Here is a 27,976-nt window from a genome sequence, read left to right as displayed (position 1 = left end):
ATGTGCTTTTTCTGTTTAAAACTGCATGATTTTATGGTTCATTAAAATCATTTTTAGCACTTAGGTCATTAACCATTACATTTAAATCAACAGTACCAATCCACATTGCTTAATATATGTAAATTAAACTAGTATATATAGCCCTTTATTTTTTTATTATTATTTTTTATTATGTTATGTTAATCACCATACTATAGCCCTTTATTTTAAAATGTGTCAAGAGGTTTGCAGTTCACAGCAACTCTGTGGTTAACCTTTTGTGAAGTGATAATGACTATGAATTTGTCTACATTTTATATTTTGGTACTTACTATGTTAGCCCTTATGCAGTAAGGCACTGATTGACTTTTAGAGATAAACATCAGTTATAATAGTTGCAAACAGGGTTTCTCTTCCTGTGTTTACTGTTAAGCCCTAAGCCTCTTGAATTGTGCAATAGGGTTTCACTACTTCTCTAATTTTGAAACATGGGATTTTTAGTTTCATCTTCTACACCAGAGGTTATGAAAAAGAAATACATAATAAATCGTGAAACTTTTAGTTCTTTCTTTACTAAAATTTCATATGAACATAATAAAGTCTAAGTGCTAAAAAAAGAAATAATGGGCACAAAATGGAGTCACTTGTGCGGAGCCCCACATCAGCAAATTGACTTATACCTAACCTCAGCCTCAGTACTTTCCGCCTTTCCCAGGAATGTGACCTTTAACCAGTAAATCTGGAATTACCTGATCAGCGCTACTGAGGTAATCTGCCCCATAGATTCCTGCCCTCCCCCCAAAGGAAGGTGACCTTGCTTCTACCCCTTCTGCCTGTAAAAGACTTCCATTTTGTAGAGCTTTCTATTTACTAGATGGGATGTCACCTGATTCATGAATTGCTGAATACAGCCAAACTTATCTTCAAGTTTACTCACTCAAATTTTGTTTTTTTTAACATAAGTTTCCCATTTTATAGACGAGGCATCAAGGTGCAGAGCAGTTAGTTATTCATCTAAGATTGCATTACTCATATTCCTTTCCTTACCCAGTGCTTAAAATTCAGTCTGTTATCATACTAGAAAGAGAGAGTAAATACCTTCAAAGTGATTCTTTCTTTCTTATTTTAAATCAAAATGTCTAGAAATATACTCTTTGTGCTCTCTGTTTAGGTATTCATAGGCTGGTTAGAAGCATACAACCATTGATGGCCATCACTGCTAGCTTGTGGAACACTGTTACCCCACACATCCTAAAACCATAGACTGTTAGACAAGGAAGGGAACTTTGAAGTCATCCTTCCAACTCCAACCTTTCACAGAAGGGGACCCCGAGGCCAAGAGATTATGAGATCACATGGACACTTTTGTATGCATTAGGAAAGTCTTCAAAAGAAGGTGCCCTTTGAGTTGCTTAAGAAATTTAGAAGGTATTTGCCTGAATGGCTAGGAACAAATTAGAAAGAGTAAATTACTTTTTGATTAGCAAGAGATTTTCAAATTTATTATATGACTTTCCATAGGCAGTGTGGTGAGCAATATAGTGGAAAGGGTCTAAGCTCTAGAGTCAGTTCTGGTTCAACTCCCAATAGTCTCATATGAACTACGTGATTTGGGGCAAGATTTCCCTGACCCATACCCACTCCACCCCAAGTCCTTCTCTAGGCTAACCTGTCTTTCCCATTATAGGAATTCTGATTTTCACTATTTAGTGCTTTCCATTACCTCTGTTTGGAACTTACGCAGCTATTCCCCTTCCTTTCTGATAGAAATATGCATTTAGCCTTCTAATCATACCCTAAAAACCTCTACTCTTCTCTATGTGACCCAGCGTTTTCCTGTCTTCCTCTTCTTCCTCTACTCAGTCGCTCAGGTCTTTCAGTCCCACCGAGGTTTACCTTTTTGACTTCCAGTCCTGTCCACATTGCTGGAGGGGTTACTCCCTCTCTCTCTTTTGCCTATCTAATGCCAAATTATCCTTCAACCTAACATCAAGTGACAGACTTGTATTCTCTAAAGATGGCCACAACAAATTCTACCCCACATGCTTTTCTGCAATGAGATCTTGTTACTCCTCCATCAAGAGCTAACTTTATTTTTCCACTCCCTTGAATCTGGGCAGGACTTGTGATGTTTTGATCAACAGAGTGTGGCAGAAATGATGCTGTGCCCATTTGAGGTACAGCCCTTACCTGGCCTGGCAGCTTCCTCTTCCTATCTCTTGGAGCTCTGAGCTGTTATCTAGGAAGTAAGGCTATCTGCTAGAAAGAGAGGTCACGTTGCAACAGGGAGGCACCAGGCATGTGCGTGAAGAAGCCATTTTGGATGACAGCCAGTCAAGCTTGCAAAGGATTTCAGCCCCAGTCAGTATCTAACTGCAACTCATAGGAGATCCCAACTGAGAACTGTCCAGATGAACCTGGTAGCCCAGACCGGTGAGAGGCAATAAATTGTTTTAAGACACTAAGTTTGGGAGTATTTTGTCACACAGCAACCAATAATCAGGACTTGTCACTTCCTCAGGGAAACACCCTCTGGTGTCCCACACTAGGTTAAATGTCCTTGTTTAAGTTTCCATGGCACTTGCATGTCTGTAAGTTACACACTTTACATTTGTAATTACCAGTTTCAGTGTCAATCAGCCCCTCTTAGGCAGCAACTGTGTCTATTTTGTTCACCCTTGGACCTCCAGAACACAGGTGCAGTTTAATAAATATTTTTTAAGTAAGTTAATGAATTATTTTTGAGTGGCTATCTTTAGGATTATTAACATTGTTTTCTTCTCCTCTTTTTCCTTTCTTGCCAGTACCTCTGACTTACCACCACTTACCACATGACTATCTCTAGCAATAAACAGTAAAAATAGCCACTGCTTTAAAAGTAAAAAAAAAAACAAAACTTAATGAATAAATAAATATATAAATAAATAAATTACTCTTTAGTGTAATAAATGAATTGACAGACCAGTGTGAGAGGTCCAGCTCTTTGATTTCCACAGTACAAATTAAATAGCTAAAAAGCATTATTGAGAGTTACAGTGATTTATTCATTCCATAAATATTTACTGAAGCAGCTACTGAGTTCTAAGCATAGGTGTTACTACAGTGAACAAAACAGATACAACTCCTGCTCTTGTGGAATTTACATTACTACAAGAGTAGTGGAAATCTTACCGTATGCCAGGCACAGATCTAACTGCTTTCGCTGTCTTACCCTCATGGGTAAGGTGTGGCTGAGAAGGCCTCCTGAGAAGGAGGTGCATTCTTCCATACCCTGTGTCAATCTGATCCATCCCATCCCAAATCCCAGCCCTCTATGAAGTCTTTCCTGAGGACTCAGTCCTTTCAGGTCTCTTCCTTCCCTGAATGTCTAACCCATCACTGAACAAGTCAACTTTGTAAACCGGCTTTTTCCCCCCAATTAGACTATGAGCTTCTTGAGGGCAAGCCCCATCTTCACACCTGTGTCCCTGTTCCCACAAAACCAGAAAGGTCTTCCTGCCTCTTGCCTTCCTCCCTCTAATGCAGCCTCCACATCTCTTCTCTTAACCCTTCAGAGTCTCTCCAGTAGAACAAGAGTCAGCAAGCATGTTCTGTAAGGGGTAAGTAGCTTTGGCTTTAGGAGCCGTACAGTTACGTTGGCTACCACTCACCTCTACTGTTGTAGTGCGGAAGGCAGCCACAGACAATAGGGAAATGAATGGGCTTGTCTGTGTCTGGTAAAACTTTACTGACAAAATAGGCTGATAAACAGAACATGGTGTATATCTGTACAACAGAACAGAATTCAGCCTTAAAAAAGCAAGGAAATGGGACGCCTGAGTGGCTCAGTTGGTTAGGCGTCTGCCTTCAGCTCAGGTCATGATCCCAGAGCCCAGGGATCAAGTCCTGCATCTGGTTCCTTGCTACGTGGGGAGTCTGCTTCTCCCTCTGCTTCTGCTGCTCCCCCTGCTTGTGCTTGCTCTCTATCTCTCTGACAAATAAATAAAATCTTTAAAAATAAATAAAACTAAAAAAAAAGAGGCAAGGAAATCCTGTCTGCTACCACATGAATGAACTGTGAGGACATCATGCCAAGTAAAATACGCCAGTCACAAAAATACAAATGCTACACAAACCAATGTAGATGAGGAATCAAATGTAGTCTAACTCATAGAAACGGAAAGTAGAATGGTGGTTTACCAGGGGCTCAGGGGCTGGCAAAGAAGGAGGTGGTGTTTAAGGGGTATAGATATTCAGATTTGCAAGATGAAAAAGTCCTGGAGATCTGTTTCACAGCAATGTGAATACACTTAACACTACTGACACATAAAAATGGCTAAGATGATAAACTTTGTATGTGTTTTTTACCACAACTTAAAACAACAAAAACAACAGGCAGAGAGTCAGATTTTCTTGCGCGCAGTAGTTTCCTTGGAGATCTAGTCCAGCAAGGAAGGACTGCAGCTCTACCAATTACCAGCAATGGGACTTCAACAAGTCACTTCCCTCTTTAATTTCAGGTTTCTCGTTTGCAAAATCAGCAAACTAATAATACTTCTCTCTCAGGACAGGTGAGAGAATTAAATAAGACAATACGTGGCATGGTTCCTGGCACACAGTACGTGACCAATCGTGGCCTAAAAGCCCTTACCTCAATCTGCTCCACCACCCCTCCCCCATGAGCTCATACTCTCCCTACTGCCAACCCTCCCTGCCATCTGGCCACACTGGCCTCTGTGCAGATTCGCAAACTTGTAGGCATGTTCTCACCTCAGGGTCCTTGCACTGGCTGTTCCCTCAGAACCAACATGACCAACTCTCTCCTGACGTGATTGTTCATGTCACCTTTTCAAGGAAGCCTACCCTGACCATCCTATTTAAAATTATAACATACATCTTCACCCTGGACATCTGATTCCTTTTACTCTTTTTTTAAAACAAACTTACAATTTTAAAAGTTTTATATTTACAAAATTATTGCAGTGATAGTACAGTGAGTCCCAACAAACCCCACAACCAGTTTCCTCCATGTGACACTTTACAGTTATACAGCACATTTGTCACAATTAATGAACCAGTATTAATACATTATTAACTAAAGTTCATATGTTACTGGGCTTTCCTCAATTTTGTCTAATACCCTTTTTCTGTCCCAGGATACCACATGACATTTAATTGTCATATCTCCTTAACCTCCTCTTGGCTGTGAGTTTCTCAGACTACTTGTTTTTTTTTTTTAAAGATTTTTTTTTTTTTAATTTATTTATTTGACAGAGCACAAGTGGGCAGAGTGGCAGGCAGAGGGAAAGGGAGAAGCAGGCTCTCCGCCGAGCAGGAAGCCCGATGCGGGGCCCAACCCCAGGACCCTGGGACCATGACCTGAGCCGAAGGCAGCCACTTAACCGACTGAGCCACCCAGGCGCCCCCTCAGACTACTTGTTTTTGATGACCTTGACAATTTTGAGGAGTATAGGCCAGGTGTTTTATAGATTGTCCCTCAACTGGGATTTGTTTGATGTTTTTCTCACGATTAGACTAGAGCTATATGTTTTGGGGGGAAAAAACCACAGAGGCGAAGTGCCATTCTCATCACATCGTATCAAGGGTAGATACCTATCAACATGACTTACCGCTGTTTCTGTTAACCTTGATCACCTGGCTTGACCCTTTCTCCTTACGCAATTACCATTTTCTAAAGTACCACTTAATTTACTTATTTATTTAATGTTTAGTGTTTCTATCTAATAAAATATAAGCTCCTCAAGGGCAGGAATTTATGCTCACTTTGTTCACTAAGGTATCCCAAGTGCACAGAATAGCGTTTGACATGCTTAAAAAAAAAAAAGGGCGCTAAATATTCAGGTGTTGAATGAATGCACTGTTATTCCTTTGCATGACATTCATGGCCTTTCGTGACCTATGCACCTCTCCAATTTGTAGATTCTAACCAACATTCACCTTGCCGTTTTACTCCTCCATGCTTTGCTCCAAGTTGGGGAGCCTTTCCCAATTGCTCAGGTTCTCTCATAGCACCCTGGGTTTGCCACATTGCATTGAAATGATTAACAATCTCTATCCCATGTATCCCACTCCACACTCTAAGTGACTGGACGCCAGGCAGGGTGCCTTACTTAACCTCCTGTGTAATCTTTGTGTTTTCATCCTTTGGGGCTCCATTTTTCAACCTCATTCTTTTTAGAACTTCATCTTTTCCCTAGGATATATATGCCTCAAATTCACTACAATACCAGGATCTAATGCCAAGTTTAGTCTCTATAAGTAAACACCTCTTCCTAGCTTGCCTCATTTGGTTTTGAAATTAATTAATTAGAAATAACAACAGCATATTCAGACAGGTCAAAATATGTAGATTATGTTCCTCTGACAAAGTGAACTAAATAAAATGAGTGTGTAGGTGCAGTGTGGTTTGCCTCAGCACAAAACTGGAAATTAGAAGCTAATTAGAACTGTGTTCTAAGTCTGGCTCAACCACACACACGTGCTGGGTGGCCTCTGGCAAACCATTTAACCCCTGGGTGCTTTACTCAGCTACCTGTATCCAATAAAGTCGCTAACATCAAATTGCTATGCCTGTGGATCATTCACTAGGTAGTTGTTCCAACATGCCTTTAAAAAATGTAAACTGTAATTATGGAGCACTCCACTGGACCTCACCCATTCAACAACCACATGCTCCTAGTCTATACCTTCAATGATGTGTCAGCCCAACAAAGGCAAAGTCAGCAACCAACTACTTATAATACACTACTTTTCGGCCAAACTCCATAATCTACAGATATTTTATCTTATTTTTAAACAAAATACCCTTTCTGTAAAAAGGGTTATTTCTCCTATTTAACAGACTGACAAACGGAGGTCCATTCGTCAGTGCAATAATAAAAGCTCAACTGAAAGAATCCCCTGCATGCGTCAAAATGTAACAGGATGGAGAATCAGTGTATTGCTATTTTCTAACAAGGAAATCTGCTGTTTACATGCTCATTAGGCCAGGCTAATTAAGAGGATGAATACGGCAGTCCTCCCACACCGAGGCGGAAGCAGCTATGAGCAATAATACCAGCCCAACCCACACAAAGGTGCCATGTTCTCCCAAGCTGGATGGTAAAAGTGCTGACTTCCTCCCACTTGACTAAATGGCTTGTAATCAGAATTTAATGAGTGCTGAGAGGGTGTCTGAGGCCAGGGAGTCTTAGAAGCAGCTGGACTAGAGAGAAAAGGGCAATGCCGAAGACACCTAGGGTGAACCGTTTCTGCCAGTCCATTTTCAAACATGAGAATGAAGAGGGATCACCAGGACGGTCAGCATATGTGGCTCTCATGTGTTCTTCACTTTGGTTAAGGCTGCGGCTGACTGAAAATTTTCTAATATATATTTTATATATATTATATATATATATATAATTATCTATATATTTATATTATCTATCTATATATCTATATTATATATATCTAACTATCTATATATTTATATATCTATATTATCTATATATCTAATTATATAATGTCAAGAATCCACCATAGAAGGATCTGACCCTAGTAAAATATCTTTCTGGACTATGAGGCTACTAGAGATAATGATTTTTTCAGGTGCTTTGACATGACAACACCGTAGGCATGTGAATGGAGCACAGGCAAGCCACAAACAGCAGATAAGGACATGGTGTCGCTGTGGACCTCATAAGGAGTTCAGGGGTCTTTCGGAGGAAAAGGATGGCGAGAAACACAGATGGAATCCCATTTCATAGGCCCAGAAGGAACATTAGAAGGCTACATTCTATACATGTTTTAATAAATGAGAAATCTATTGCTACGTAACACATCAGGAGAATAAAAAAATATAAGTGGTAGAGTGTTTTCCCAGTTCTAAAAGCAATAAATATTCATAGAAACTCTGGAAAATACTGACAGATATGGCAAAGAAAATAAAAATCAGTCATGATCTCATAACTCAGAGAAAATAGATCAATAGTTAGGTGTGTTTTGTCCAGTACTGACTTGGAATCAGATTATATATATATAATGTGGGCACACTGTCTGTTTACATATATGCTCAAAAAGCAAATAACACTAACCTTGAAAAAAAACAAAAACAAGCAATGTCCCAGAATGTGCTGTACCCACTTACACCTTCAACCTGGCACAAGGCTCCACTCGACTGAACCTCCCTTCTAGATCTCTGCAGAGACTTCCTCAGTACACAACCACTAGTGTTCTTCCAAGTCCTGACCCTCCTTGACACTATTAACCAGCCCCTCCTCAAACATCTCTGCGGCCTCACAGACATCACACACTCTGACCTTTTCTCTCATTTCTACTGCCTCATTCTGGGTCTCCATCTTTCTCCTTTCCTTACTGGTCCCTTCACCAAATGTGGGCATTGTCTGAGCTCTCTTCTCTAACTCCAGCTACATATTCTCCTGAGGTCCATTTATCCACACTTGTCAATAATTACTTCTATGTTCATGCCTTCCAAATGTCCACTGTCGGTCTCAACCTGAGACCTGGTCCTGATCTCTGGTCCTAGGTTCCCAACTATTCTTAAGACTTTTCTACCTGGCTTATCTCATGACAAAATTAAGCTCAATTTGTCTAAAACCACAATCAGTTATTCATTCAATAAATATTTGCTGAATGCTCACCATGGGCTGGGCACTGTTCTGGGCACTGGGGGGACAGTAGCAAATAAAATCCTTCAATGAAGCTTCTGTTGACAACAAGGCCAACTTGCTCACCTGACACTCTAAACCTTTCACAACCTTGGCCTGGCTTGCCTGCCCAACTGCTCACTTCTCTTCCGTAATATACTCTTTTCCTCCAAACTGCAATGCTATCGCTCAAATTTTGTTCTCCCAACTCCAAAACCTTACTTAACACAGTTACCTCTGAGGTACCCTCTCCCCACCTCTACCTATGAAATTCTATCCACTCTACAAGATTCAATGCCACTTCTTCCACAAGCTTTCTCTAATCCCTGATCCTAAAACAGCCTGCTCTTTTCTTTAAATTTCCATAGGATGTCTTTGGTACTGTCCCCACAACATACATTGCACGCTGCCTGTTCTTTCTGAAATAATGACAATAATAATTATAATTTATCAAAAGCCCATACTGCGCCAGCTACACTGCTTGGTACTTTATATCCCTAAGCCTCATGATATATAATGTATTATTACCTCCACTTTACAGACAGAAAATGGAGGCTCAAAGACAAATAATCTGTCTGAGGTCACACACCTACCCTACTGGACTTACAGCAGCTTGAGAGTGGTGATTTTAAACCATTTCATTTTTATAACCCCCACTGGGCCTAGAACTATGGCTAGTACACAATAGCTGCTCAGTAAATATTTGTTGAATGAACAACTGAATAAAGAGTAAGTTTTCAAAGCACTGACATCTGTAAATATAAATACCACCCTGATTTTCTGGCAAAAGTATATTTGAATTCATTATAAGCTCATTTAAGTAAAATCTGACAAAACATATGTTGACTTGAGCTTTTAAGATTTTTCTTAGTAGAGAAAGCTTCTACGCTATAGAAACCAGGTTTAAAAACAACATGGCAAGGGTCAGGCAGCCAAGACCTCACCTAGACCTTTTATAGAAGCAAAAGCACGTATGCAGCACTAGGGAATTGTTTTGTGAACCACTGCAAGTTAGTAGTTGGGCTGGTCTCATTTTCCACTGACTTAGAGCTCAAGCTCTTTCTAATACCAGTAAAGAGATGTTCCCTTTGAAATACACCAGGCAATCAATTTAAAGCATTTTTCAGTACAGCTCTGTGCTTGCTTATTGTTTGCCACTTGCAAAATCATTGAGACATTTGATGCCCCAAGATGTTTTCCCAGAAACTAACCTAAATGTAAGCATGGCACTTCAAATCTCAGACTGCTTTGCCGTTGTAGGCAGTGATGTTACTATGCCCCTATGTCAACCACGGGCCTGGAAAGCCAAGGTTCCTGATCAGGGAATCTCATTTCATAAAACCACCAGAGTTCCAATATGTCCCGCTTTTAGAAACCAAACAGACACAAACTTCAGTTATGTGTCTAAAAATACAGACTCAAATGTTTTCCACTTCCCTTTACCTCCACAGCAAGGAATAGAGATTAAAAAACAGCAATAATCGTGCCTCGGATAAACCTCATTGGTTATGAGACTGCCACGGCACAAAATATACCCACTCAAATTATCTAGGGCTGAGGTGAAGTAGGCGAAAACTTCCATCATAAAAATTGCATCTTGCTACAGTCAGCCTCCAACTGCAACAGGGAATAACTTCCTAGTCCACCCAGGTGCCATCTGAGCCAAGCCAGCTGGCACCAGCTGAATACATGACAGATCACAACAATGAAGGTAACAACCACCAGGGACGTTCACTGAGACCCCGCCACGCAAGCTACCCAAAAAGAACCAGGGAAGTAGCTTTAAAGATATCATCAATTCATATAACCATTTGGCTCTACTGAGAATAATCATTTTCATATGCATGGCTTAGAGTACGGTTTATAAAGTGCTTGGTAAGCCTCTTGATAAAAACTAGTAGTAAACAGAGAGAGGTAAGAAAAAGTAGCAGGATTACTTTAAAGACGATGAAAGAGAAACCAAGATGACTCATCTCTTGTCAGTCAAAGGCCCTATGGGGAACAAAAAGAGGTTCCTGGAATCCTGTCTAATCACTGAGCCAACCAACTTCAATTTCCCTTTAAATCAACTTAAATCGCTTAGGGGCCCTGATGTTAGAAGAACCATAAACCGTAAGTAGATTGAATCCAACAATTCGCCACTCAGTTCTGAGTTTGTTCAATGGGACAGAGGTGTGGCAATGAGAACACAAATTTCTGAGACCAGAAAGGGTTAATGTCCCAGCACTGCCTTCTAAGCTGAGTGACTACAAGCAAGTCAGACTGACTCAGGACTTCCGGGCCCTCCTTATCTGCAAAATGGAAATCCTGCCAATGCCTGCCCCCATCTACCTTAGGGAATTGTAAATCACAAATGCAGATAATGTATGTGAAAGCTCTTTGTAAAATCTAAAGCAATTACTATTCCTATTAGAAGCTAGCTGATTGCTAACCACACAACCATTTATACTCAGCAAGCCTTTACAAGGATGGACCAAGTACCCAAACACTGTAATAGAGGCTAGGGACACAAAACCAGAGCTGCCCTAGAAGCACGTAACAGCTGGTGGGGAAACATAAAACCAAGTGTAAACAGTGCCTTAACAGAAGTATCCCAAAGGTGTAATGGGAACATAAATAAGTAATCATTAATAATCAAGAGATAAAAAGAGTCATAATGACCAAACACAATTAAATGACCTAACAGTCCACACTGAGATGACTTCAGTTGGAAGAAACCAAAGACAAAGTAAACAAACAACCAAGCAAAACCAATCATACCTGCTCTAGAAATGATGCTGCTTCTGGCATGAAGCGGTCAACCTTTGGTAAGAGCTTCAAAGGCTCCACCAAAGGGTAAGCTCAAAGTAAACGAACAATGGCACAAATGTAAGGCATCAATGCAGAGAGCTCTTCACAAGCTGCCCAAGTCTTTCTGACCCATAGAAACATCACTGGCCAACAGAAAGCCTCTGCTGCATGGCTGGGATGTCATGGGAAATGAATAAATGCCTCACTTCCTGTTGACTTTAATTCCTTAGGTCACTGCAGCTGATTAGCAGAAGGGAAAATACTTACAACTTTAACCTTCAAAACAACAATCAGCTTATGGGTTAGCACATACTCACAAAACCATTTCCCATGGGCACGTAGGGTGAATGTACATTAGAAGTAATTAAATGATTTTTTTTTCGTTCTCTGCTGCAACTGAACCTGTTAAAAAGTGAGTCTTGGGTCTTTGTTTAATGGCATCCTGAGAGTATCGGACCCATGATAAGATCTAAGCAAAAGGTGACTCCTTATTTGAAAGGACAGACATACTCGATGATGAGGAACTGCATCCATGACCCCTTCCTCCCTTTTTTACTTAATCTGTGACAACAACCTTGACTACCAAGCAGCCTCTTACAATTCTGTCAGGAAATAAGCAAGGCTGGCAGAGGCAGACAAAACAGCCTATGACCTTCAAAGATAATGACAAGGTACGGTAAAATAATAGGATGAGTCTTTGTTATTTTACTATGTACAACATGAAGGTCAGAAAAATCTCTGTCCATCAAACAGAACAAAGGAAAAGTTTACAAAATATGAAGGAGAAGAACAGTAGGAACTATATTTTCATCTCCATTTCTGGATTTAAATTTCTTTTATTATGGACTATATTCATGAGTATGGAATGGATTTTTAGAAAACAATGCAACAGCATGTAAACATTCTGGAGTTGTGATTGGTGCATATTTCTTTAATTTTTTTTAAAAAGATTATTTGAGAGAGAGAAAACAAAGAGGGGTGAGGGGCAGAGGGAGAGGGACAAGCAGACTCCCCGCTGGGTGTGTAGCTCGACATGGGACTCAATCCCAGGAGCCTGGGATCATGACCTGAGCCAAAGGCAGACACTTAACCGACTGAGCCACCCGGGCACCACTCTTTAGCTCTTTTGATTTGACATTAAGATGATAGGCATATGATTACTGGGACTCAAACAGCTGCTCATCATCCAAGACTACCACTACTAAACTCATTAAAAATGTCCCGCAAAGGGCTCATTCATTGTAGACGGACACATTTAAATATGGAATGATGTATTTAATAAAATATTTAAAAACAAAATAAAGACAGTTCTTATGTTCCTAAGCCAAGACCAAGGTTAAGAAGTCATAGCTAATATTTTTGAGTACTTACTAAGGGCAGTCATTATTTAAGCCCTTTATCTGCATCATGTTGTTAAATCCTCACAACAACCCTATCGGAGAGCTGCTATTATTACCGCTTTACAGAAAAGGAAACTCAGATTTAAACAGACCAAGTTATGTGTCCAAAGTAATACGGCCAGTGAGTGGAAGTAAGACTCTAAAATGCACATACAGCCCTGTATGGCATTTAATAGCAAATTAATTACCCTGAGATAAGAGAGCTAAAATTTTACATACATGGTGCTTTGAATTTTAGTGTCAAACATCAGCAACTTTAAATTGTTTATTATTAATAATTAATAATAATTATTTAAACTATTTATTTTTAAATCTTTGTTAACCCCACAACTCAGAAAGTTAAATGCTAATTATCATCTTTATACCCAGGGAAATAGTTTATACCTAATTTATTCAAAAAATCATGCCTGTAATACTTCTGTGTCATTGTAAGTTCTCTGAGGGAACAGTGGATGAGAGGTCCCTGAACAAACAGAGTAAAAAGCTGTTCTCTAACTAAATAGCTAACCTCAATTCTCTTAGTGACCTTGAACACATTACTTTGAATGTCTGCAAGAGTATAATAACTGTGACTTCATTTAGGCCAAATAAGTGCTTTTGCAAATGTTGACATAGTCCTAATTGCCCAAACCTTTTACTAATGTTTCCCTAAGACATCATTTTTCATTCAGCCAATAAATAGAAACACTTGTAAAAAATGTTTACTTAAAAAAAAAAACCCTGCTAATAAGTGTTTCTGTCAAAAGGATTAAAGAAATATTTTCAAATTAAATGTGACTATAGATAATTCTAACATATTTTAACTATTAAGGCATACCCAAATAAAGTGCCTCCTTCTTTTGGGGGTGGAATAGGGGTAAGAATATCATTGTACATGGGGCTCAATCAAAGTAACAAAGTTAACCCTCAACCTTCAGTGTTGTTTCTTAAGTCTACTGAAAGATGATATGGCACACTACCAGGAATCCACAGACATCATATCTAACATTTCAGTGAAGGACAATCACTTTGGGACCATAAAACCTAGAACTGGAAGACCTCAGTTTCAACATTCTATGCACAACGACCAGAGGTGTGATTCTGGGCAAGCCATGTGAACCTGAATTCCAGTTACCTTGATGCAGGTCAAATAAGGATACCCGTCCAACCCTCTTCAAAAATTTTCTTGGAGAGCAAGTCAAATGACATAATGCAGTGCTTTGTGAACTCCAAAGTACAGGATACAGGACGCAGACAGGGGCTGTGTGGTGCCAGGGAAAGGGTCCGCATTCTCTTTGATCTCCTCTCATTATAAACCAACGAACTGGTACAGAGGAGTGACAGCAATCAGTTCAGGAAACTCTGGGATAGGTTTTAATCTACCCAAGGAATGCCTGCACTGTTCAAGGCAGCGAGAGTTACTGTGTTTTCTGCTTTTCTGGTGGTCTTGGGGTGGGGAGATTCAATAGTGCAAGTGCATGATGATTCAAAAGGAGTATCTCTCCTCAAAGAAGAAAAACCAAATAAGTAAAACCCTCCCTTGCCCTCCAAGTTCCCCTACAGCTAAAATATGTTCTCCTCCTACCTTTTAATTCCAAGTTTCTAGGAGAAACTTGCTCTTTATGCTTTCTGACTCTACTTCTCCCCACCCATTCATTCCCTGCCCTGCGCCGAGGCAATCTGGTTCTGCCCTAGCTGAAACTGCAGAGGCAAAGGTCATCAACAATTTCCTTGTTGCTAAACCCAGGAGACTTTTCACACACGTCGGACCTGACCCCTCAGCAGTATCTGACCTATTGAACGCCCACTTTGCATTGCTCTCACGAACACACCGATGCAGCCTCTTCTGATGTTTCTCCTTTATCTCAGGATGCTCAGTTCAGTCCTCACTATGAGCTCCCCTTCTTATGCTCATATCATAAATACCAGGTATTCCTCCATTTCCCCCATAACCCTATTAGTTCCTCTTCTATCTGAGTGATCTTCATTTCTGTGGCTTCAGCTGCAGTCCATGTGGTGGATGAGGACCAGATTACTCCCCTGAGCTCTAGACCCACAAATGCAACTGCCGTTTGGATGTCCCCTAACTCCTAAATGTGCACAAACCCAGCTCCTCATCTTATCCTCAACCTGGTATTGTCCATACAGTGAAGGACACCATCATCTGCCCCAGAAAGTGAACAGCACCCTTGACCCGTCTGTCTCCTTCACCCGCAATCACTCCAAAGAGCAAGTCATATTAATTCTACCTCTACCACATCCTTCAAATCTACCCATTCCTCTCTTTATTGTCTTAGTTCAGACACCACCACCCAGTCTTCTTCCCTTCAGTCTTGCCCTCCTCTAATCCAGTCACCACACTGCAACGGAAGTGGGCTTTCTGAAATTAAAACCCTGGTGTCTTCTGGAAAAACCATACACTCCTTAACATTGCCTGTAAGAGCTCATGGCCACTCACTTTCCTGGGCTCATCTCTTGAATCTCCCTCTTCACCCTCCATCCCACAACACACAGGGACACAACTTGGCTAATTTTAATTCAGCCTTTGGGTCTCTGCTGAAGTATCACTTCTTCCCTGACCTCCCACGTCCATTTTAGTCATACCTCTTATGTGTTCCCATAGCATCCTGATCTCAGTTATAATGCCTTTCATGCTGTGTAAATTGGCCTGTTTACTTGTCTGTCTCCCCCACTAAACCATAACTTTCATGAAGGCAGAGACTGTGCCTGTTTTATTCAAAGTTGTGCTCCTGGCTCCAAGTACAAGAGCTATGTGTCACGGTACAAAACAAGTGCTCAACTCTTACTTGTTCAGTCAAATAATCAATGAATCCCTGAGGGTAGAAGAGAAGTTGTTCTGGAAAAGCTAAAGTGCTGACTCAAATGAATCAAGAACACGTGGGAAAATATCATTTAGTCAATTTCCTGGAACATGAAAACTGCTGGTTACCTTTCTGATGTTTTCTAACATGTTCCCTGTTCTGTGACTGAAACCTACATTTACAATCACATATACAAGCCACAAAGTAAAGTGGATATTTAGCAATTTCCCCATTAGATAAATGTTCACAAGTAAACTGGATAACGCAGAACCAGGCAGCTTTAGTTTGTACTGAATTATAAACTGGTTACACTAATCAAGGTAACTGGACAAACAAATCTCTACCGTACTCACAAACATGGCATATAATCGGAGAATCCAATTTGAAACACATAACTCTAACAGTTAATGTGTATGAAAAAGAAACAAAATGTTAATGAAAATAACATGCCTGACATCTCAATACAATGGCTTCAATATTTTAACGTTAGTTTTTGCTCATAACTCACGTTGCCATCAAGACTAATTACATCCACAGACCAAATACAATCTTTACCTTATTGTCAGTATGAAGGTAAATTATGTGGGCTTTTTATTGTCTGTCTGGTAATATCTACAGTAGCCAACGAAGGAGAGCATACACAAGGAATGAAATTTACTACCGGTGGTCATTTTTATCATAGTGGCACTCAGTAGTCAGTTCTCAGAATTATTTAGCTTGCACTAGAAGTTCTAAGCTAGAATGCGGTTCAGCTACTTATGAACCAAATACAAAATCACTTTAAAAGAAAAAGGATGAAGAAAAAAGCAATTCCTTGCTAGACATCCTTCCACACGGTTTCTTCTAAGGGATTAACATTCCCCATGAAGAAAATCACCATCTGGCTAGTGCCAATGGAGCAATAGACAGTTTCTGGACATTTCTTGTAGGTGTGTGACAATAGAGCAAAATGAAAATAGGAAAGGGAACCAGTGGGGAAAATGAAAGAGTATCAGTGCTCTGCTGCTCCTGGAAACTGTCTAGAGATGGAGAGTCCTAAAAAATCTGCCCAAATGATTTAATCTTTTCCAGGTTCCTATTAAAATCAGGTCTTCTGAAACAAGTAATTAAAGTAGTACCCATCTACCTACCTGCTTCTTAAATATGTAAATGTATAGCTTGGCTTCAAGTATTGTGGAAAGGCTGCATACATGATTAAACTGGAATAGAGAATGTCAAGTATCTGATAAATATTCAATGAATATTAGCATTGGGTGTTTTGTAACGCAGATGTTACCGGCCTGGGTCCAGCTTGGTTCTCCTAGCCAGAACATGCAGATGTCTTTCTTTTTGCAAATGGTTACATATCCATCACAGTTCTTTGTTTTCCACTTGTATAATTAACCTGGGTCTAGAGCCTAAAGCCTAAAATCCATCAATGTATGAGAAAACAAAGCTACATTAAGCATTTGTGAACATTAACTGTAAAAATATTCCTAAGTTCCTTTGGATCGATTGCTAGGAGTATTAGGTCAAGTGGTAGGAGCATTAGTGAGGCTGTTCATACATTCAGCCAACGAGCTTTTCAGAAAGGTTATACCATTTGCTCACCCCTCACAGCATTTGAGAGTATCTGCTCCACTGCACACTAACTAATGTGAAGAACTGAAATTGTTAACAATCTATGTAAATTTAAGAGCTGGAAAAATGGGGCCCTGCTGTTATTCCAATCCTCATTTCTTTGATTAATGAAAAGAGAATGTATTTTCATATGTCTATTAGTCACTTAATTTTCTCTTCTATGGATAGTCTGTTCCTGTCTTTTGCCCACTTCTCTGCTGGAGTCTGTATTAGTTTTCTATGGCTATATAACAGATTTCCCCAAACTCCGTAGCTTAAAGCAACACCTATTTCTTATTTCACAATTCTGAAGGTCAGAAGTCCGGGTGAGCTTGACAGGGTTCCCTGTTCAGGGTCTCTCTCAAGAGACCAAAATCAAGGTGTTGTTGGCCAGGCTGGACTCTTATCTAAAGGCTCTGGTGAAGAATCCAGTTCTAAGCTCATTCAGGTTGTTGGCATAGTCCAGTTCCTAGGTTGTGCCCCCAAGTCTGAGGTTCCAGTTTCCATGCTAGGCCACCCCCAGCATTCTAGGCATCCTGCATTCTTCAAGGCTCCTCCATTCCTTCTCAAGTGCTGCCTCCACCTTCAAAATATCAACAGTATGTTGTTCCTCCTCAAGCTTCAAATCATTTGGATTTCCCCAGCCAGAGAAAGCTCTCCACTTTTATGGGCTCCTGTGATTAGATTAGGACTACTCAGGTATTTCCCCCATTTTAAATTCAACTGTGTCCTATAACACAATATAGTCAAGAGTGGTAATTCATCATCTTTACAGGTTGCACGGATTAGGGCATGCAATCTTGGTCGAGGGGCATTTTTAAAATGCTGCCTGCCATTTCTTACCATTTGTTCATGCTCTTGATAAAGCTCAATTGCATGAATTTACCAGATAAATGAACCTTACTGATGACTGTAAGAAGCTGCATTTTCACAATGGCAAAGGCAACTGTGGATGGGGCTACTGTGTGCTAATATGAATTTTGAGGGGCATCTGCGTGGCCGAGTCGGTTAAGCCTTGATTCTGGCTCAGGTCATGATTTCAGGGTTGTGAGATTGAGCCCCGCACTGTGCTGGGCATGGAGCCTGCTTAAGATTCTCTTCCTCTCTGGGCACCTGGGTGGCTCAGTTGGTTAAGCGTCTGCCTTTGGCTCAGATCGTGATCCCGGGGTTCTAGGATCAAGCTCTGCATCCGGCTTCCTGTTCAGCCCAGAGTCTGTTTCTTCCTCTCCCTATCCCCCTCCCCCCTGCTTGTGTGTTCTCACTCTGTCAAATGAACAAATAAAATCTTTAACAAAAAATTTTTGTTAAAGATTCTCTCCCTCTCCTTGCCCCTCCCCCTCCTAAAAAAAAGAATTTTTAGTACCTAACTTTGCCAACACTGATATTTTTTTTTAATTTTAATCGTGGGAAAATACCTATAAAATTTGCCATCTCAGCCATTTTCAAGTGTACAGTTCAGTAATAAGTACATTCACATTGTTGTGCAACCAATCTATAGAACTCTTCATCTTCAAAACTGAAACTATACTCATTTAACAAAACTCTCCATTTTGCCCCTCCCCCAGCTTCTGCAACCACCATTCTACTTTCAACACTGGTTTATTTTTATTATACGTATTTTTTAAAAAATCAATGAAATATTTTATTTTTTAGTAATCTCTACACTCAACGTGGGGCTTGAACTCATGACCCGGAGATCAAGAGTCACATGCTCTTCTGAGCCACCCAGGTGCCCCTTATGTATTTATTAACAAACGTGTACAGCAATTATTACACGTACTGTTCTAATGCTTTAAAAATACTAATTCATTTAATCCTCATAACAACCCTATGAGATCAGTACTATTATTAAGCTCAGTCTATAAATTCGGAAACACAGCAGGTAACTTCCCAACATTATACAATAGGAAGTAGCTACACAGGAACTAGAATCCAGGTAGCCTGGCTTTATAGTTCTTGCTATGAACCATTACACTGTGAAAATATTCATTTTAAAGACAAACTCATAAGGCATTAATATTATATTACCTCTTTGATGTACTTGCTTTCAAAACACTTCTTTTTTTCTAATTTTTTAAAAGATTTTATTTATTTATTTGACACAGAGAGAGAGAGAGAGCGCACAAGCAGGAGGAGGGGCAGCAGCAGAGGGAGAAGGAGACTCCCTGCTAAGCAAGGAGCCGGATGTGGGGCTCCATCCTAGCACCCTGGGATCATGACCTGAGCCAAAGGCAGACACTTAACCGACTGAGCCACCCAGGCGCCCACAAAACACTTTCTATGTGCAATTTAATCTAATACTCTTCTACTAACTAAAAGTTAGACTATGTCATGGAGACATGTCTATATATAGCCCAAGTTTTGGTGAAGGCATTTTCGAAGTTAATGAAATGAAAACTGCCTTGTATTTGATTATAGGTACAATTAAAGCTTACACGTAGTCAGGTTATAATAAAATACCTTATGAAGGAATACACATTGCAATTCACTATGACTACTGAAATTAAAATATTAAAGAAAAAAAAAGTGTTTCTCTTTTCCAAGGAGGAAAAAAGGGAAAAAACTTCCAAATGAGTTTACAACAGCATAGCTCAATTTCAGTTTAACCTGTTAAATTCAAATCTGCCCTGCTTTGCAAGCTATAAATCTAGACCAATCTCAGTTTACCCTCAATTATATATCTCAGTAGCCATTTATTTCATTTATTGAGTGGGTCTGAAATTTCCTTATCCTGATTTTTTAGCTTAGTAATCCTCTCATAGAAGACCAAATCATGCTTGTCATCAGTCACACAGTATCATTTACTACACATTAAAAATGATCGGAGTCCACAGAGGGAACAATCGCTGTTGCTCGAGGAGACCCGGCGTGATGTGAGTGATAGGCTCTGCTGAGATTTGGTTTCTAGGACCCAGGAAGCAGGGAGACTAAAACCAACGCACAGGACGGGATCAGCTATTTCAAACTGCTTTCTACTTATATACCCGATGTCTAAAAATCAGCAGACAATGCATCATGTAATCTCCCCTCGCCCATTATCCACGCCACTGTAGTGCAGTCTCCAGCACGAAATCAAAACCAGAGTACGGAAGAAACAGCAAAATCATCGCCACCCCAGGGATACCCTCGGATATCTGTTACAACGTTGTCATCCCCACACCCTTCCCCCCTGGCCAGCCAGGCAGCACAGAAGCAGGCGGATGCTCCCCTGGCCGCCGGCTGGGCCTCTCCCCTCACCTGCGGGGCCTGCAGCCTACTCCTGGCTGGGGCTCGGCTTCGCAGCAAGCCCGCCTCACCGTGACAGCCCGTCTGGCCGCCGACCATCCCAGCCCCGCTGTCTGTTTACAAGCGCGGCTCGCGGTCCCGCTCTTAAATTCTTCCCCCCAGCCACCCGGGAAGCGAGACCCGGCACACAAGGTTCCTGGTCGCAGGGACGCGTCTTTTTTTGCCCCAGGATCCGGCCGCCGGGCAGGGCCTGACCGCAGCGTCAGGCCTTATCTCTGTTTCCTTCTGCACGGGGTTTTGTCACACACATTTTGGAAACAATGGCGGGTGCTGCAGAGTCTCCTCCCTGCTCCTCCCAACGCCCAAATGGATGTTTGCAATTGGAAAATTTCACTGGGAACATATACAGGATTGGACCCATTTTTAGCAACTCCCTCAGAAAATTACTCAGATAAGTTCTTTCTGAAAATAGGACTATTTCAACCTGGAGGTTGCTTCTCATTTCAGGTTTGGAGCTGCGGAGAAAATCCATTTTCGCTGTCCTGTCCTGTTGTAGACAGCAGGTTGAAAGGAGGTGATTTTTGAGGGGAGGTCTTCGACCCCCATTCGGATTCCCAGCAAAACAGAAAGTGGGGTGTGTGTGTGTGTGTGTGTGTTGTGTTTATATATGCACCAACTGGCCCCTGGGTGCTCCTTAGTAAGACATCTCATCCCACCAAACCCACAGGGATTCGGGCCGTTTCAAGAGGATATGCTGGTCTAGCTGGACAAGCCTTTCCTTGAAGTTTCTCTGCTTTATTTCCTATCATAGCACACTTCCTAACCTTTTTCTCAATTTATAATTACGCATTTATTTTCCTTATTTTATTGGCTTCTCCACCCCTACCCTAGCCTCACCTATAAACTCCCTGAGGGCAGGAACTATTTCTTTTCCCCGCACTGGGCACAAAGCACCTTTCAAATGAACGAATGAGTGAAGAAATTGATGCCAAAAACAAACAAAAAGTCAAAGGAGGCTAGAGAAAGCAGCATGAAAGGAATCGAAAATCTGATCCCTGCCCCTTTCCTTTAAACATGAATGAGAAAAATCCGTAACCATAGAATCTTTCTGGGGCACCTGAGTAGCTGAGTCAGTTAAGCATCTGCCTTCAGCTCAGGTCTTGGGATCGAGCTCCCAACCCCCTGGGACTCCCTGCTCAGTAGGGAGCCTGCTTCTCCCTCTCATGCTCCTTCTTCTTCTCTCTCTCTCAAATAAATAAATAAAAGTCTTTAAAAATTAAAAAAAAATATTTTTTTATTAAGATTTATTTATTTTATTTGAGAGAGAGAGCATGCCCTTGTGAGTGCAAGTAGGGGGAGAGGCAGAGGGAGAGAGAATCCTCAAGCCGACTCCCGGCTGAACACAGAGCCCTGTTAGGAGGTGGGGAGCTGATCCCAGGACCTTGACATCATGACCTGAGCCAAAGTCAAGAGCGGGCTGCTCAACCGACTGAGCCACCCAGGCATCCCAACCATGGAATTTTTAAAAAAGTATCTCCTTCCGTTGATGTTCAGAGTTTAAGTAAGTTAAAAACAAAAACAGAACCAAGACACTGCAATTTGAGGTATATTTCTTGTTCCCTAAACAAACGGTGTTCTCTTTTGCCTCAGGACTTCTGTACAGTGGTTTCCTCTGATGAGACCTCTCACCCCTGCCACATCACGTTAGCCTAACTCCTTGCTCTTTAAAAAGCGGGTGCTATCACCCATGTCCTGGAAACTTCTGGCAGGGAAACCTGTTACTTTTATGCACATCCAGAGGAACTTACATGTTCCTTTATAAATGCACTCATCACATTGTTAAAGTCATCTATATACTCATTAGTCTTCCTAGACCAGTGATTTTTAAACTTCAGCACGTAACAATCTTCTAGAAAAGTACTTCTCAAACCCAAACATTAATGTATGAGGATCCTGTTAAAATGCAGATTCTGATTCAGGACATCTGTGGTGGGGTCTCTGCACCTCTAATGATCTCCCAGGTGATGCTATATTTTGAGTGTCAAGGCTCTTGGATACTTGTTAAAAATGCAAATTCCTGGGTCACATATCCACAGATTTTTATTCTGAAGGTCTATAATAGGGTCCTGAATTTTGTGATTTGCACAACTGCCTCAAATTGCTTCCAATATAGGTGATCAGCGGACTACCCTTTGAGAAAACCTCTATGGTTCTGTGAAGTTTGAGGGCAAGGGCCTGTGCATGGTCATTGTTTCCCTGCTGTGCATTAAGCACAGGGTCTGGCACATAAAATGCATTAAAGAGTCACATTTGCAGAATGTCTGAATGTATTCACTATCACTAATACACATCCATATCACCAAACCAAGGGGGTGATCCCAGAAAAGGGATGAAAAGTCAACAGCTACGAACAATCTCAGCTGGGCAGGCTCTCAGGCCTCCATTAGGTCAGCAGGGAACATTTTACTCTTTTAAATGTAAAATATTTAAGTTCATATCTCCATTCAAATGGTTGTCGGCTAACAGCAGTCCCACTATCTTTTCTTTCTTTATTTTTTTTAACAGACTTTTTTCGTAGAGCAGTTTTAGATTCACAGGGAAATTGAGTGGGAATTACAGAGTTTCCAAATCCCCCTGTCCCCACATGTGCATAGCCTCCCCCACTATTAACATCCTGCACCATGGTGGTACATTTGTTACAATCAGTGAACTTACATTGACACATTGTTATCACCCCAAATCCATTGGGTTACCTATCTATTTACATCTCTTAGACCTCACAGTTATACCACCAGTTAAATCATAGTTTGCTTGAGATAGTTTGAGGGTGCCTGGGTGGCTCAGTTGGTTAAGCAACTACCTTCGGCTCAGGTCATGATGCTGGAGTCCCTGGATCAAGTCCCGCATTGGGCTCCCTGCTCAGTGGGGAGTCTGCTTCTCCCTCTGGCCCTCCCCCTCTCATGTGCTCTCTCTCTCTCTCAAATAAATAAATAAATAAAATCTTTAAAAACAGAAAAGAGAGAGATAGTTTGAGTTGGTTTGTGTCACTTGCAACTGAAAGCATCTTGACTAACATTCCACTTTTTCAGACTTGTCTCCTGCATGTGTCTGTACTCCAGACACATTTTTACCACTTCTGAATACTCTTCCTTTCCCATTATCCTGCTTTAGGCTTCCCTATTATACCTCCTTCTGCATGCTCTGAAGTTCAGGGACTTCGTCTTATTCATATTTGCATGTTCTACAACACTTACCTTTGTATCGAGTAAATGATCTCAATAAATGTGCATTGAAACAAAATGAAATACCAAATGACATGTAAGGAGATTTGATTATTATATCTCTTCATTAAATTTTTTTCCTTTTAGCCTCCATTTTCTACAGTAATGGTCAGGCCAGGATTCAGTAAAGCAATGCCGCTTCCAAGAAATGAAACGGTAGTCTGATCAAAAGATGTGTTAAACTTAATGAGAAAATTTGGAGTGCTATTTATAGCTTAAAGTTTGCAAGCCAAGTATACATCACTCCTATCTCCCGAAAAATGCCCAAGTAAAGATGATTAGGATATTCATTGAGAGCAAAATAATTTGTCTCCTTAGATAAATTAAAAGCATTTGAGATATAGAATACTAAAGTCATAAACGGAGTCACTTGGTCAAAGAACAAATGAGCCTGCTATTCAGCTAGCAGACATCCACAAGGCCATACCCAGTGTTCAAATATTAAAACAGTTCCATACAGATTGGTAACTAGCTTCTGTCGCTAACCTTCCTAAGTGTCCCAATCTCTTTCTGAGAAGCCCCCTCCCCACCCACCCTAAGATCTAACACCCAAAGAATTAATACCTGACCCTATTCTGCTTGGATGATGGGTGTTGACAGGACCGTGCTCTTGCTTTAGGGCCAGAATTTTCTGACTAGTTGATGGTCTGGCCATACATGTTTTTAAGTCTTTTGACTATCACTTCTACAAACAGGTAAATAGGGGGGGAAAAAAAGTGAAAAGGCTTCAACAAAGCGAAATATTCAATAATTCCCCACCCTACCCCACATACTATTCCTTTTTCAACAAGAAAGCTCAAGCATAAGTGATAGAATCTTACCAAAAAAATTTAATTGGGCAATTTGAATGTGATTCATTTTAGTCATTCAGCAAACATGAACAGGAATTAATTGTCCTCTAGGTAGGGGGTTCATGGTGGCTTGTATAATGGTGAGTACTAGCCAGGGCCTCTATTAAGAGCTTACCTCTGGGCACCTGGCTGGCTGTCACTCTTGGTTTTGGCTCAAGTCATGATCTCATGGGTGGTGGGATCGAGCCCTGGGACAGGCTCCATGTTCAGTGGGGAGTCTGCTTGAAGATTCTCTCCCTACCCCCTCCCTCCACTCACATGCTCACACTCTCTCTCTCTCCAATAAATAAATAAATCTTTAAAAAACAAAAAGAGCTTACCTCTTGAGCAACATCATTTGTCATTGGGGAATTAAAAACTGAACTCCAGCTTAGAGACCACCAGTAATCCCTCAGAACTGATAAAATTAGATAAAGAACTGACAGTACTAAGTGAAATATATTTGGCAGCATCTATTGAATTTGAACACATAAAAACCTAATTATTCCATATGTGCACCAAGAGACAGACATGAATGTTGATAGCACCATTTCTCATAATAGTCTCAAATTGGGAACAACCTAAACTTAAATATATATCGATAATCAAATGTATACACTCATGTTACCATCACCACAATCCAAGTAATAAGCATATTCATTGCATATGTCCCAACTCACTAATTTGCATACATTTATTATGTGCAGATTTTTATATATTAATTATACCTCATAAAGATGGAAAAACCAATCAAATGTATATAGAAATTGTGGTATGTATGAGTGATTGACACTTTTTTTAAAGATTTTATTTATTTATTTTGAGAGAGTGAGAGAAAGTGTGCGTGCAGGGGCAGGGGAGGAGCAGAGGGAGAAGGAGAGGGAGAAAGAGATAATCTCAACCAGACCCCACGCTGAGCGCAAAGCCTGACTCAGGGCTCAATCCCACCGCCCCTAGATCATGACCCAAGCCAAAACCAACAGTTGGACACTTAACGGACTGAGCCACCCAGACGTCCCAAGCAGTGGACACTCTTAATAGTTAAGTTGTATAATATTGCACATACCAGCTTCATGAAGCTATTGAGCAAATGAAAAGCGACCAGGCAGAATTGAGATGTACTGTCAGTATAAAATGCACACTAGGTTTCTAAAACTTCATATGTAAAAAGAATGAAATGTCAGGGGCACCTCAGTCGGTTAAGCATCTGCCTTCGGCTCAGGTCATGATCCCAGGGTCCTGGGATGGAGCCCTGCATCAGGGTCCTTGCTTAGCAGGGAGCCTGTTTCTCCTCTGCCTGCCGCTCCCCCTGCTTGTGCTCTCTCTCTGTCTCTCTCTGACAAATAAATAAATAAAATCTTTTTTTTAAAAAAGAACGTAAAATGTCTCAGTAAAAAAATGTGTAATAATTACATATTGAAATGACAGCATTTTAGGTATACTGGAATAAATAAAGTACCCTTAAATGTCTCAAAAAAAGGTTAAAAGCTTGTATAAGAAAAACTGTCTCCATTTTGATGTGGGACAGAACATTTTGTATGATATATTCTCATCTTCCTTCTGGGAAAACCTAGCATTCCTGATAAGGTGCCTAAGCAATCTGCAAAGCTTAGATAAACTTTAACAGTAGTAAGAGTTGTCGCAGGCTCAGTTTCCCAGAAAGCAGACTTTGAGAGTTGGGCATACAGAAAGTGCCCTTGGGATCAACACATGTGCCTAGGGTGGGTGAGGGGCTAGGAGCAGAACTGGGCAGAGGGAGAGATACAGCTGTGAGCCCCCAGGAAGACAGCCTCAGCCACCCTCACGAAGACCTCTGGGACAGAAGGGCCTTTCAGAGGCTTCCAAGTCCTGAGTTGGGCTGAGAACCGTGGTATGCTGGCAAACTGACTCTGAAAAACCAAAGCCCTGATCTGTCTGTGTTTGCCAATTTCCATGGAGCAAATACCACACCATGACTAGTTTTAAGCTCTGGATGTCATGTCACTCAACATGGAGTTCACGACGTGCACCATCCATGGAAGCTGGCTCCAGCCCACCCCTGACCAAGATGGCCAGGCCTTTACGCTCCCACATCTCTCAGTCCAAGGATGTGGGCACTCTGGGAGGGAGCGTGGCCTTGGGCAAGGTGGCTCTCTGCCGTTGACACAGCCCCTGAAGGGGCTGACCACTGCAATCAATGTGCTGGCATCACTCCCTTCCAGAAGCTGGGGCCACAATCCTTTTCCGGTTGGGGATTAGGCAGCTCATCACAGAGTCCACCATACTTATTCTGGGAAACCAAACACCTGCCCACTCAACACATTGTCAGGGAAGGGCCCAGTCATCTTTCACTTTTAGATGGTAGAGCTAATAGATAAACATGTGGGGAGATTCCCGGCAGTCCCCAACAGTAAGTAATCGGGGAGTGATGAAGGCCAAAGGAACTCCAGAAGTTCAGAAAATTGGGGGGAGAATGGAAATGCTCAGGCAGGCCTCTACAAAAGAGTGAGGGCTTGAGCCTTCCTGGCAGGAGATGTAGAGCTGAGGTAGAAAAGCAAGGGAAGTTGAATAGAAACTGCATTGCCTATGGTTAGAAGCCTGGCCCTGGTGCTTACTAGCTCTCAGGCCTGCACAAATTACCTTACTTCTCTGTGCCTCGGTTTCCTCATGGGTAAAATGGGGATGATGGTGATGATGATAGGAATAATGTTACCTACCTCATAGTGTTTTTGGAATAAGTGAGTTCCAAGTAAGAGTTTATAATAGTGCTTGGCAATATTAGGCCCCCAATAAGTGAGTTGTTATTGTATGGAGCAAAATGTGAAGATACAATATCGCAGAGTAATATATATATACACACACACACACTATATATATATATACACACACATATATAAATATATAAAAATGTATATATAAAAATCCTAAGTTGAACCATCATAACTTATAGACTAGCTAGCTATATATATATATACACACACATATATATATTTGAATTTGAATTTATATATGTATATGAAAATCTATATATGTGTGTGTGTGTATGTGTATTCATTCATTCGTTCACTGGAACTGGGCAAGCATAACTGATATTCTAGGGACAAGAGCAAAACAGATGGTTGCCCTTAGCTTCCCAGCCCAGACCCTGTCTTGCTCTACGAGGCCCCACATGGGCATGAAGACACCTCTGCCACCACGTCCTAACGTCTCCTGTCCTATCATCTACTGCTTCCCTAGCCATAGCCACTCCTCAGGCCTATGAGGACACACTGGCAAGTGGGGCAGCCCCCAGCAAGACAAGCCCTGGGGTAGAAGCCCTGGGGCCAGGGAGAGATGCAGCCAGAGGAAGACCTAAAGCCCAGAGCCTAGGACATCAGCCCAATTGCCCACATCTAAGGGCAGTCCTCTACTGGGTGGTTCTACTGGGGATCAACTTTCTTAATGCAA

The 27,976-nt window shown here is 41.2% G+C and overlaps 1 protein-coding gene across 4 annotated transcripts in view; it reads right to left on the bottom strand.

The window, feature by feature from the left end:
* The window catches only part of PLEKHM3 (pleckstrin homology domain containing M3), a 181,195-nt gene extending 160,514 nt beyond the window's left edge, over positions 1 to 20,681 (bottom strand). For 2 of the 4 annotated variants that reach the window (XM_081813761.1, XM_081813763.1), the window contains exon 1: positions 20,452 to 20,681. The gene's annotated coding sequence lies outside the window, so the exon portion shown is untranslated. The remainder of the gene's footprint in view (positions 1 to 20,451) is intronic. The other 2 variants (XR_014143407.1, XM_081813762.1) reach the window with 2 other exon arrangements.
* Positions 20,682 to 27,976: the final 7,295 nt, after the last annotated feature.

This window comes from Leptonychotes weddellii, chromosome 3 (assembly GCF_054177405.1).
Source record: "Leptonychotes weddellii isolate Sample4059 chromosome 3, ASM5417740v2, whole genome shotgun sequence".
Taxonomy (NCBI): domain Eukaryota; kingdom Metazoa; phylum Chordata; class Mammalia; order Carnivora; family Phocidae; genus Leptonychotes; species Leptonychotes weddellii.
The sequence above is the reverse complement of the archived record's forward strand: the minus strand, read 5'-3'. Positions and strand labels throughout refer to the sequence as shown.